The following is an 11,047-nucleotide window of genomic DNA, read 5'->3' as shown; positions in this document are numbered from 1 at the left end:
TTTTCCAGATCAGTTGTTTTTCCTACATGATATTTAGCATTTTCTTCATTTTTTTTTTCAGTTGTTGGTTTTTGTTCTATTAGTTCTTGCTATCTCATTAGCTTTCACTTGGTCAATTCTAATGTTTAAGGAGTTAATTTTCTTCAGTGAGAGTTTATGCCTATTTTACCAAGCTGTTCCCTTTTTTGTAATTTTCTTTCATAGCTCTCATTTCTTTTTCTTTCCAATTTTTCCTCTGATTGGATTAAATTTTTTTGACTGTCAAACTTTTTTTTCTTTATTTTAGGAATTATTATTGATCTTATATCAGATTTGCATTTTTCTTTGAGGCTTTGCTTGCAGATGTTTTCAAGTCATCGTCTTCTTCCACATACATATGCTTCCTGTCACCCTTGTAGCTCTTTTTTAGTTGAAATCTTATTTCCCAGCTTATTTATTGATTTTGACCTTTATGTTAATGTTGAGCTTTGCTCACTTCTGGTTGGGATGTCTAGCATGAACTTCTGTCTTTTTATGTCTTCCTGTTGCGCCCTACCCCTGTATCTGCCAACTTCTTTATCTATGTTCCTTCAAAGTCTATTTCATTAAATGTCCATTTCCCCCAATCCTCTCCCTTGCCAAAAGAAAAAAAAAAAGATTATACTCAGTTTTGCTGAGTAGATTATTCTTGATTTCAATCTTTGCCTTCTGAAATATATTCCAAGCCTTCAGGTCCTTTAATGTGAAAGCTGCTAAATCTTATGTGATCATGAGTATAGGTCTGTTCTTTCTAATTGCTTCCAGTATTTTTGTTTTGACCTGCAAGGGCTGGATTGTGGTTATAATATTTCTTGGAGTTTCCATTTTAAAATCTCTTTCAGGAAGTGATCTGTAGATTTTTTTTTTCAATTTTTATTTTACCCTATGGTACTAGGATATCAGGATAGTTTTCCTTAATAATTTCTTGAAATGTGATATCTAAGCTTTTTTTTTTTTATTATTATGGCTTTCAGATTATCCAATAATTCTTAAATTCGCTCTTCTTAACCTATTTTCAGATCAGTTGCTTTTCCAAAGAGATATTTCACATTTCCCTCTTATATCTCATTCTTTTGATTTCATCTAATTGTTTCTTGAAGCTTTATGAAGTCATTAGCTTCCACTTGCCCAATTCTAATTTTTAACAAATTATTTTATTCAATGAAACTTCCAGTTGGCCAGTTCTGGTTTTACTTCTTTCTTTCTTTCTTTCTTTCTTTCTTTCTTTCTTTCTTTCTTTCTTTCTTTCTTTCTTTCTTTCTTTCTTTCTTTCTTTCTTTCTTTCTTTCTTTCTTTCTTTCTCTCTCTCTCTCTTTCTTTCTTTCTTTCTTTCTTTCTTTCTTTCTTTCTTTCTTTCTCTCTTTCTTTTTTGTGTGGGTATGAGTTCTTTTTTTCCAATGAATGTTTGTGTCTCTTTTATCATTTACTAATTCTGATTTTTAATATGTTGGTTTTTTTCAGTATACTTTGTACCTCCTTTACAAAGCTATTAATTTTCTATATATATATATATATATATATGTATGTATGTATGTATGTATTTGGTATCACTCTTGTTTTTTACCCCAGTTTTCCCTCTACCACCCTTATCTCTTTCTTTAACTTTTGCAGGAATTCTTACTGGGCTTTGTTCCAATTAGTATTCTTCTTTGAGGCTTATTTATGCTTTTTTCACATTGTTATCTTCTTTTAAGTTTGTATTTCCCTTGGCACTGTAGTAGCTTTTTATGGTTAAATTATCTTTTGTTATTGTTGTTTGCTCATTTTTTTCCAGCTTATTTCTTGACATTGAACTTTATGTTAAAGGTAGTCTCTGCTTATATGTGGATAGAGAACCACTGCCCCAAGTGTCAGCCTTTTATCTTGCTGCTGTTTTCAGAGCAAGTTTTGGGGGGTCTGCAAGTTTATGGTGCTTCCAAGATTATGTGAACCTGTGAGAAGGATGGTCATTGCCCTCCTGGTGTATATTCTGGTGTTTACCCAAGAAGGCTCTCTGTCCCTTGCAGCCATAAATTCTAGTCCTTCTCTTTTGCTGTGAAACTACAACCCAGAACTACATATGACCAAGAATTGCAAATCTGTAATGTTTGGGTTAGTTTTCTGGAGGTCCTTCGGACGGGCCTTGGTCTCAGCAGGATAAACACCAAGAAAATGATCAGGAATAGAGTCCAAAGTCTTTATTGTCTCCTTCAGTCTCCCCCATAGTGCAGGAGGCACTTCTCCAGGGTCACCTCAAGCCTTCTTTGGCCAGTCTATCTTCTAATGATCTCCATACTTTAAGTATTCTGGGCATTGGTTATCTATTCCTTTGATTTTTCATTAAATTTATATTGCCTTGTGACTTCTCTAAACTTTGATCTGGACTTAATTTTCATATAGGAGGTAGTGGGACTTTGGGACTAAAGGACCTGGCTTCTACTCCCAAATTTGCACTTTATTAAATGTGTGATGTTAGTTAATCACTGCCTCTTTTGGGGACCAAGTATCTTCAACTATAAAGTGAGGAAGACTAGAAGACTTTTTAGGATCTCACATCTCCTATTTTTTCAAATAGGCTATAATTTCCTTGAGAGAAGGGACCTTGTATATGTCTTACATTCACTGTAGCCATAATATGTATTTAGTTCTATACACAGTAGGCATTAGGGTTGTCTCTATGGAAGAAGAATCCGGGACAAATAATACTGTCCTCAGTGGCTTTTGCGTAAAATAAGATAACATTGTTGATAAAACTAATTGTGTCATCTTGAGGAGGTGACTTAAACACTATGAACCCTCAATCATAGTGGACTCTTTTGCATTGGTGAGGGTAAGTTCTCATACCAGAAGATATGCAGATAAAATCACAATTGCATAAAATTAGGCTAAAATGAATAGTGAGAGCAACCCTTAGGAGAACTTGAGGAATATATGTGGAAGGAAATGACATAATAATATTGATCTTTGCCTTGGCCAGAGAAGAAAAGCTGATGGGGAAGTAGTATGGATAGAAGGTAGAACATGGGAGTAAGGGTTAGAAGAAGTATGTCCAGTCTTGGTGTTATATACTTCTAACTCTTAATCTCTAATGACCAATTAATTGGTCATTGTTTGTCTTTTGTTCTTGAAGAGGACCATGACATCAAGGGGATAGTACCATGACACCCAAGTGAATCAGATTTAGATGAGGGAGGGCTGTGCAAGGTCACCTACCTCACTTTTCTCTCCACAGCCATCTGGGACCAGTGGCCAGATGTAAATCAGGAGGACTGGAGATGGCCCTTGGTGAAATGGGAAACCTTGGTCTTTTTTAAGCTGAGATCTGTTTGACTAAGGCCACACCCATTCACTGATAAAGGCATGAGCCAGCCACTATGTTAAGCATTGGGGATACAAAGAAAGGTAAAAGACAACCTCTGCTTTCAAAGAATATAGTCTAATGTACGACCTCTCATGTACTTCTTTGAGTCTCAGTTTCATTTGTCAAATGAAGGAGTTGGATTGACTCATGTCTAAGAAACAGCCCAGTTCCAATAATCAATCATTCTATGATCCTTGATAGTATAAAATGGATCTCAGAACCTCAAATAAATTGTCTTAATGTCAGATTGAAGAATAAATCCCGCCTGGTCCCCATGCCATTCTCACCTGCTGCTACTCTGAACCACAGTCTCATAGATTGCCCAGAATGTTATACCAGAGATGACTTTGGAAAGAACCCAACAAATATTTGCTGAATGAACAAATGAATGCCAGGATGAACTTTCAAAACCTAGAGTGAAACTGTGACAGTTTTCTTTAAATAAACACATTTTTTCATTCCTTTGTAAGGAAGGTATCTGTTGGGATACAGTCCCAGAATCTTGAGGATAATGTTTCCATGGGGCCTGCCAGGACCAGGACATTTTTTGCTTGACTTTGGTGCCAGCACAGACTGAATTGGTTTGATTTGGGACATGACACAAACCACAGGAGTGGTATGTAGAGGCAATGGCAGTGGGGGCTACAATATAGCCACACATCTGTTTCCTTGTTGCTTCTTGGTGTTAGATTTATAACAGTTATGTCACGGGCATGTTTTTGCTATCCCCTGTGTAGCATTAGCCTTTGGAGTATTCAAACAGCATCTCTTTTCAGTTACTGGAGAGTCTTAGGGAAAGTCAAGTACATGAGCATGAACATATGGTGGAGTTTCTAGGACTGTGGCTCTGACTATCTTGCTGTTGTATTTGTCCCTGTGTTTGCAACTAAAAGAGTCATTCAAAGAGTCCCAATCTGTTGTGAGTTTGATTGCCTGGGCCACTCCTACTTGGCTGGAAGTCTTATGAGAAGTTGCTAAACTTTTAAGTATTCTCTCCCCAGCTCAGGAGAGAAGAAATAAATTCTAGCCTGAAACCAGGAGTTTTGCCTTGGGGGCTAGAACAAGGAAATGATTGGAATGTCACATATTGTGTCACATTTGGCTACTGCTTCTTTATTTTGACCATCATTTCACTAATCTAATTAAGCTGTTTAACTATGAACTTGAGATTTGAATGACTGTTAACAGCCTGGATCTACTGGATGGAGTTGCCAGAAGGTGGGACCAGACAAACAGATGAATTACTCATGAGATGTAGCATAACCAAGATCTTACCCACAGTGTCCCAATTCATAGTTTTGTCTTTTGGAGACCCAATTGTCCATGGATAGGACACAAATTTCTTTTATCTATAGAGGTGGCCCCTAAAGGATAATAGGAGATTGTTACACATGTAGTGAAGGTAGATTAAAAAAATATTAACTCAGGGCCTTTGATATTCTAGGCACTATATTAGGTACAAAAACAAAAATAATATAGTGTTGGGTCTCAAGGACTTAATATATTAAGTATATATATTATTATACATATAATATATATATATTAATATATCCCTATTGGAGGGATATATCAACACAAATTAGCAGAAAGGATCAGAGAAGGCTTCCTGGAGGGAAGAAGTTACTTATTAGTTATTAAATGCAAGGCTGAGGCTCTTAGAAGATCCAATGCATTATCTCTGAACCCTAGGTCATGCTCAATCATTGCTCAGTCATGAGTGAAATGGGGTGCTTGTTCCAGATCACATTCATTGTTCAGTTCTCAGCTTGATCTGTCAAATTCTTAGACTGAATATTGTCTTTCAGTCCCAAATCCTGTGAATATGAGCTGTCTTGTTGCCCACCCTGAGCTAGATCCATGGTCAGAACTTCACATATAAAATAGGTAGGTATGTGCTTGGAATTGGGGATGAGTGAATTGCTGCTCTAGAGAAGTTGGTAGAATATAAAGAATCACAGTCACTGTAGGAACTGACATTAAATCAATTTTCTGGATATGAACAGATTTTGAGAGTTTAGGGATTTCTGTAGCAAAATACTTTAAATCTTGGATAGATCACCAGCCCTGAAGTCAGGAAGTCCTGAGTTCAAATCTGATCTCAGACACTTAATACTTCCTAGCTGTGTGACTCTGAATTGCCTGAATTGCCTCAGCAAAACAACAACAGCAACAACAAACTTTAAATCTGTCCATCTTAACCTCACAAAAATTTGGAAGGCTAGAGTTCCTACAAAATTGTGGAGTGAGTGATGTTAGACTACTGGACCCTGTCATCATCTTTTTATGGCTCTCTTCTCCTTGTGTTGTTCTTTACTTCAGATGCTCAGTTCTTTTCCTATCCATTTCTACCAAGCCTTCAATCTCTGGGTATTCCTCTGCAACTCACATTTTTCTTTTTCCTTTACTTCCCTGAAAGGGACTCGAGTCCAACTGCTTCATTTTACAGATAAAGACACTGAGGTCAAAGAAAACTCAGTGACTGCCTGAGGTCACGTAGGTAGCATGTATAAGAGGTAGAATTTGAACCTAGTTACTATATGTAACTATATATTATAACTCTTAATACATAATAGAATATAATTACATGTAAGTATATATAATGTAAATATATTTATAACTATATAAATGATATATTAATACATAAATATATAATATGTAATATTATACAATTATATTGGAAGCATATAATTATGTACAATAATATAATTAATATATGATACTATATAATATATTCTTTATCTACTTTCTAATTTACTTTTTGCTGATATTGCTAGTTGACAATTTTACATATAAATTTATAATTAATATGTTATTATGTACAATAGCACATATAATACATGTATGTAATTATTTATGTTAATATATCATTATATACTATAATTCTATATGCAGTTAATATATTATATATTGTAATATATAATATATTATATGTATAACATACATATATATTATAATATATATAATATGCATATATATATATATACAGTATATATAGACACACATATATAAATTTGAGTTTAGTTGCTAACAGATGATAATGACTTAATATTTACTTTTTCCAAATACTCTGCATTTCAACAAAGCCTTTACTGCCTTAACTCTAAAGAATGAATTTTGTAACTTTTTAAGGCACTAAGTTAAGTAAGTAAGGGATATATATATTTTGAGGACAAAAGACCTTTCAGGAACTGTCAGATCATAACAAATAGACGTGGCTGATTGCACTATCTGTAAGACCAGTCTGGAATCTGAGGAAACTGAGTCATTTTTGACATTCTATAGCATTAGTAATAGAAGCATGATTAAAATGTACAATTCTGCAAGTAATAAGCTATCCTGTGTCTTGACCTGATATTATAGCCATCTCTGAATTGAGCTTAGACCTTCTCAGGTCCTTCTGGCCTGAATTAGTTAATATTAACATCCAGTTCTAAGGGCAGATCTAGTGGCTCCATATAATAGCTATTGAAAAGTTGAACAGGTGAAAGCTTTAACAAAATTTGGTGTGACTTGATTCTCGTGTGTGTGTACACAGTCTAGTCTCAGTTGCAGAGTTGTTTTTAGGAAGCTCCTGGGGTGGCACAGTCTATATCCCCACAGGCAACGGCACAATAGATTTGTTTTCAGTATAAGGCAATCCTGTTGGCTTCTGTTTGCTGATGGATTCCTTGCCTTAAGAAAGGAAATGGTCTCACCCAGTCTAGAGACCCCAAAGCAGATTACATGACAATACATGGAATTTCAAGAATACCAAAGAAGGGAGAATACCTTTGTTGTAGTTTTCAGCTCAGTGGACACCCTCTCCATACATTCCATCTCCTTCCCCTCCCTATTTCAACTAATATAATCTTCCCACAGAAAGTGGGGACAAAGCAAGATCACTGGGAACAAAGGATAATAGGCCAAGTGTATATATACATGAACACACACAAGCAATTATTTTAAATTCTGAAAGATCCTTTGTTGTTGCAAAAAGAGAATCCAATATTATCTTGACTGGCAACCAGACTCACAGTTTGAGATATGATCTTTGAATCTCTGTCTCCAAAGATCTCCCAAATATAGTATACTGTCCACCTTATCCTTATTTTTCAGTATATATATATAAAACCCAATAACAAATAAACCAAACAATTAAACAAACAAAAACGTTGCCAAAAATCTATTCTTTATTTACTAAACCCTGATGTTTGGGGTATACAGCTTTCTTCTTAGTCCCAATTTAAAAACCTTTTAGTTCAACACCTTCACTTTACAAATGAGGAAGATAAATCCCACCGAGTTTAAATTACTGCTCAAGATCATACAGGTAATGCTAAAACAATGGTTCAAACCCTAGTTAAACTGGAATATGATACCAAATCTGGTACTCCTACCACATATCACATTGCCTCCTAATTCATTTTTTATGGCTCTCTTGGTTTCCATCAGTACCCATTCAGTGCTATGGAAAATGTTATATTAATAGAGAAATAGACTAAAGTTTGATGGAAGGAAAAAGTTCCTAACAATTAGAGCTGCCCTAAAGTAGAATGTGGTTTCATGGGAGGTAGTAGGTCCCTCTTAGGGAAGTTTTCAGGCCAAGGCTAGATGATCACTTGCTGGGTGTGTTATTCATGGAATTCTTATTGAGGAAGATTAAACTAAATACTCTCTAAAGCCCTTTCCCTCTCTGAGTTTCTGTGGAATTAAAGTACATTTTATCCTTCTCTTATAGCCATACTTAATAGCCTTTACATGTATAAAGCATGACAAGGATCCTTACTCACATAATAGATTTTTTTTTTTAATCACACACTATAAAGACAACATACAGGGATTTTATATTGTGTCAGAGCTCCAAAACACAATTAGAGAGCACATCAAGACTTAGGGGAAGGAGATAATTTGCTTTTTCTCTTTTTTACTGATGTCTTTAGCTAACTGACATATCAGTGAGCATCAGACCAAACACTCACAATTTAATTAGCTATTATGCAATTCTGAATTGCTTGAAGTTGGTTGACATTTTAGCCAACTAGTAATGGGACTCCAAGAGATGTTGATGATTTGGGGCACATCTTCATTTTGGCCTCCTATTTCCTTCCCTGTTTTTCTTATGCTAATTCAAAATAAGAAAAAATCGGAGGCAGTATTCTAATATTATGAGGTGGCTGTTGTTTACTGCAAGGTATTAGAGATAGTTTCAAATATTCCCAAATTACAGTAATAACTTTCAGTGACATAATATTATCATTCAAAAAGTGCATTTCTTTAAAATCATTGTGGTATTGGGCTTAAATCAGGAAAACTCATCTTCCTGAGTTCAAATCTAATCTCAGATACTTAGTAGCTGTGCAACTCAGTAAAAGCCACTTAAATATGTTTGCCTCAGTTTTCTCATCTGTAAAATGAGCTAGAGAAGGAAATGACAAACCAGTCCAGTATCTTTGCCAAGGAAATGCCAAATAGGGTCACAGAGTGTCAGACACAACTTAAGTAAATGAACAACAAACAACAATCTGTGTTTATTTGATTTATTCCTCAACTTCTTGCTGTGCCCCCAATATATTCTTTTAGATTTTTTTCTATAGGACTTTTATTCTGTTCTCAACTTTCATGCTATAAAGCATTTCTTGCTTATTGGAAATTTAGGAAACATCTGTCCAACTAGGATAAAATCATATTTCTTAACTGGCAAAGGTGAAACTGCACCTAGCTCTCTCTCCTAATGGTGAGAAATAATTCCTCAGTCATTTGTGAATCATCTATACATTGAAAAAATCAAGAACTGATAATAGACAAAACAAGGATATCTATAGGAAAAATAGTGTGAGGTTTGATAGATCCTAAAAGGCTTCTCAGACACCAACTATCTCCTTATTCCAGACTTACTTCCATAATTCTATGATTAGCATTACTTTGGCATTATTTCCCTAAAGCCCCTGTTAAAATATGCTATCTATCTATAGAAGTAATTGAAGAACTCAAGATTGTAGGCCCACAACCTACATTAGTTTCTAAACTTTGCTAATTGTCTCCCAGAAGTGTCCTTCAGGAAAAATATTTAATCAGGCAGAGTTTTTAATGGGAATGTTAGTGAATTCAGAAACATCTTGAATCATTAGGGGATTTCCTGAGAAGGATAGATCAAAAGATAGATCAAAGAAGAATGTTGTAGGACACATATGTGCTTAATGCCTATCAGTGGGGATCTTCTATAGGAGCAGATAAATTATAAGAAAAATTAACTGGCCCAATACAGATTAGCAGTTCTGGGCTAGATATACCTATAGCTTTCATCTTTTATTTCCCCACTTCTAGTACATGATGTTTCTAAGGCTTAGGAGCAATATGACTTTCCAGACTGATAAAGACAAAAGTAAACATTTATTACATAGCTTTTATGTGTATAATTTCATGCTAGGTAAGGATGAAAATATTAATATTCGACATTCATTTTTATAAGATTTTGAGTTCTAAATTTTTTTCTACCTTACTCCCCCCCCACCCTCCCAGACAATAAGCAATCTGATGTAGGTTTTACATGTACAATATTTTTTAAAACATATTTCCATATTGGTCATGTTGTGCAAGAAAAATCAGAAAAAAAGGGGAAAAATACAAGCAAGCAAGCAAACAAAAAAGGTGAAAATACTATGCTTTGATCCATATTCAGTCTCCATGATTCTCTTGCTGGATGTAGATGGTGTTTTCTATCTCAAGACCATTGGAATTATCTTGCATCACCATACTGCTGAAAAGAGTTAAAGTCTGTCATATCACTCATTGCTGTTACTGTGTACACAGTTCTGCTCTCTTCACTCAGCATTGGTTCATGTCTTTCCAGGCTTTTCTGAAATCATTCTGATGCAGATATTAAATATGACCCATTCCTATCCTCATGGAACTTACAGTCTGGAAGAGAAATAAGAACAAATCCAGAATGTTATTCTGTTCCCTATTACATAATCTTCAAACTTCACTAAATAAAAAATGTTATGTGAAATCTAATGGGAGAGACTTTTTGTTGTAAGACTAAGGAAAAGGAAAGGCTTTCATGAAGAGGTGGCATTTGAGAGGGATTTCAAATAAAGTGCTGGAATTCAAGAAGTCAAAAAAGAAAGATAGGACATTTGGGGCATGGGGAAGGGATAGTGCAAACAAAAGTGGTAGGAATATGGCACATTGCATTAGGGACCTCAGGGATCATCTACTTGTCCAACTCCTTCTTTTTAATAGATGAGAAAACTGAAGATCAGAGAAGCAGGATGTCAAACCAGGGTTCTTTCCATTGTAAGATGAGGGTGAAATTCATGGAGCTGATGAGGTCAGAAAATAGTTGGATTTGCCTGGATTGCTAAGTACATTAATATAAACAGGCTTAATTAAAACCGGAATGTTTTAATTTAATTTAATTCAATTAATTAAATTGTGGGAGGGTCTTTAGTTCCAAGAAGAAGATTTCACTTCATTTCCTTTGTTTATTCATCTACTTATTTATCTATCTTGTAAGCAAATAGATTCATTAAGTAATGCATTCCAATTACCCTCCTCAGCTTAGGGCTAGACCCCAATACAAGAGGTGACAGACCTTTATACATTAGAAAGGATGATTATTTGAAGGAAATAATACATTAGGTAATCTTACTTCTTTTCTTTTTTTTTTTTCTTTTAGTAAATAGTATTTTATTTTTTTCAATTACATGT

The sequence above is a fragment of the Sarcophilus harrisii genome, chromosome 1 (genome assembly GCF_902635505.1).
Source record: "Sarcophilus harrisii chromosome 1, mSarHar1.11, whole genome shotgun sequence".
Lineage (NCBI taxonomy): Eukaryota > Metazoa > Chordata > Mammalia > Dasyuromorphia > Dasyuridae > Sarcophilus > Sarcophilus harrisii.
Note: the sequence above shows the minus strand (reverse complement) of the source record.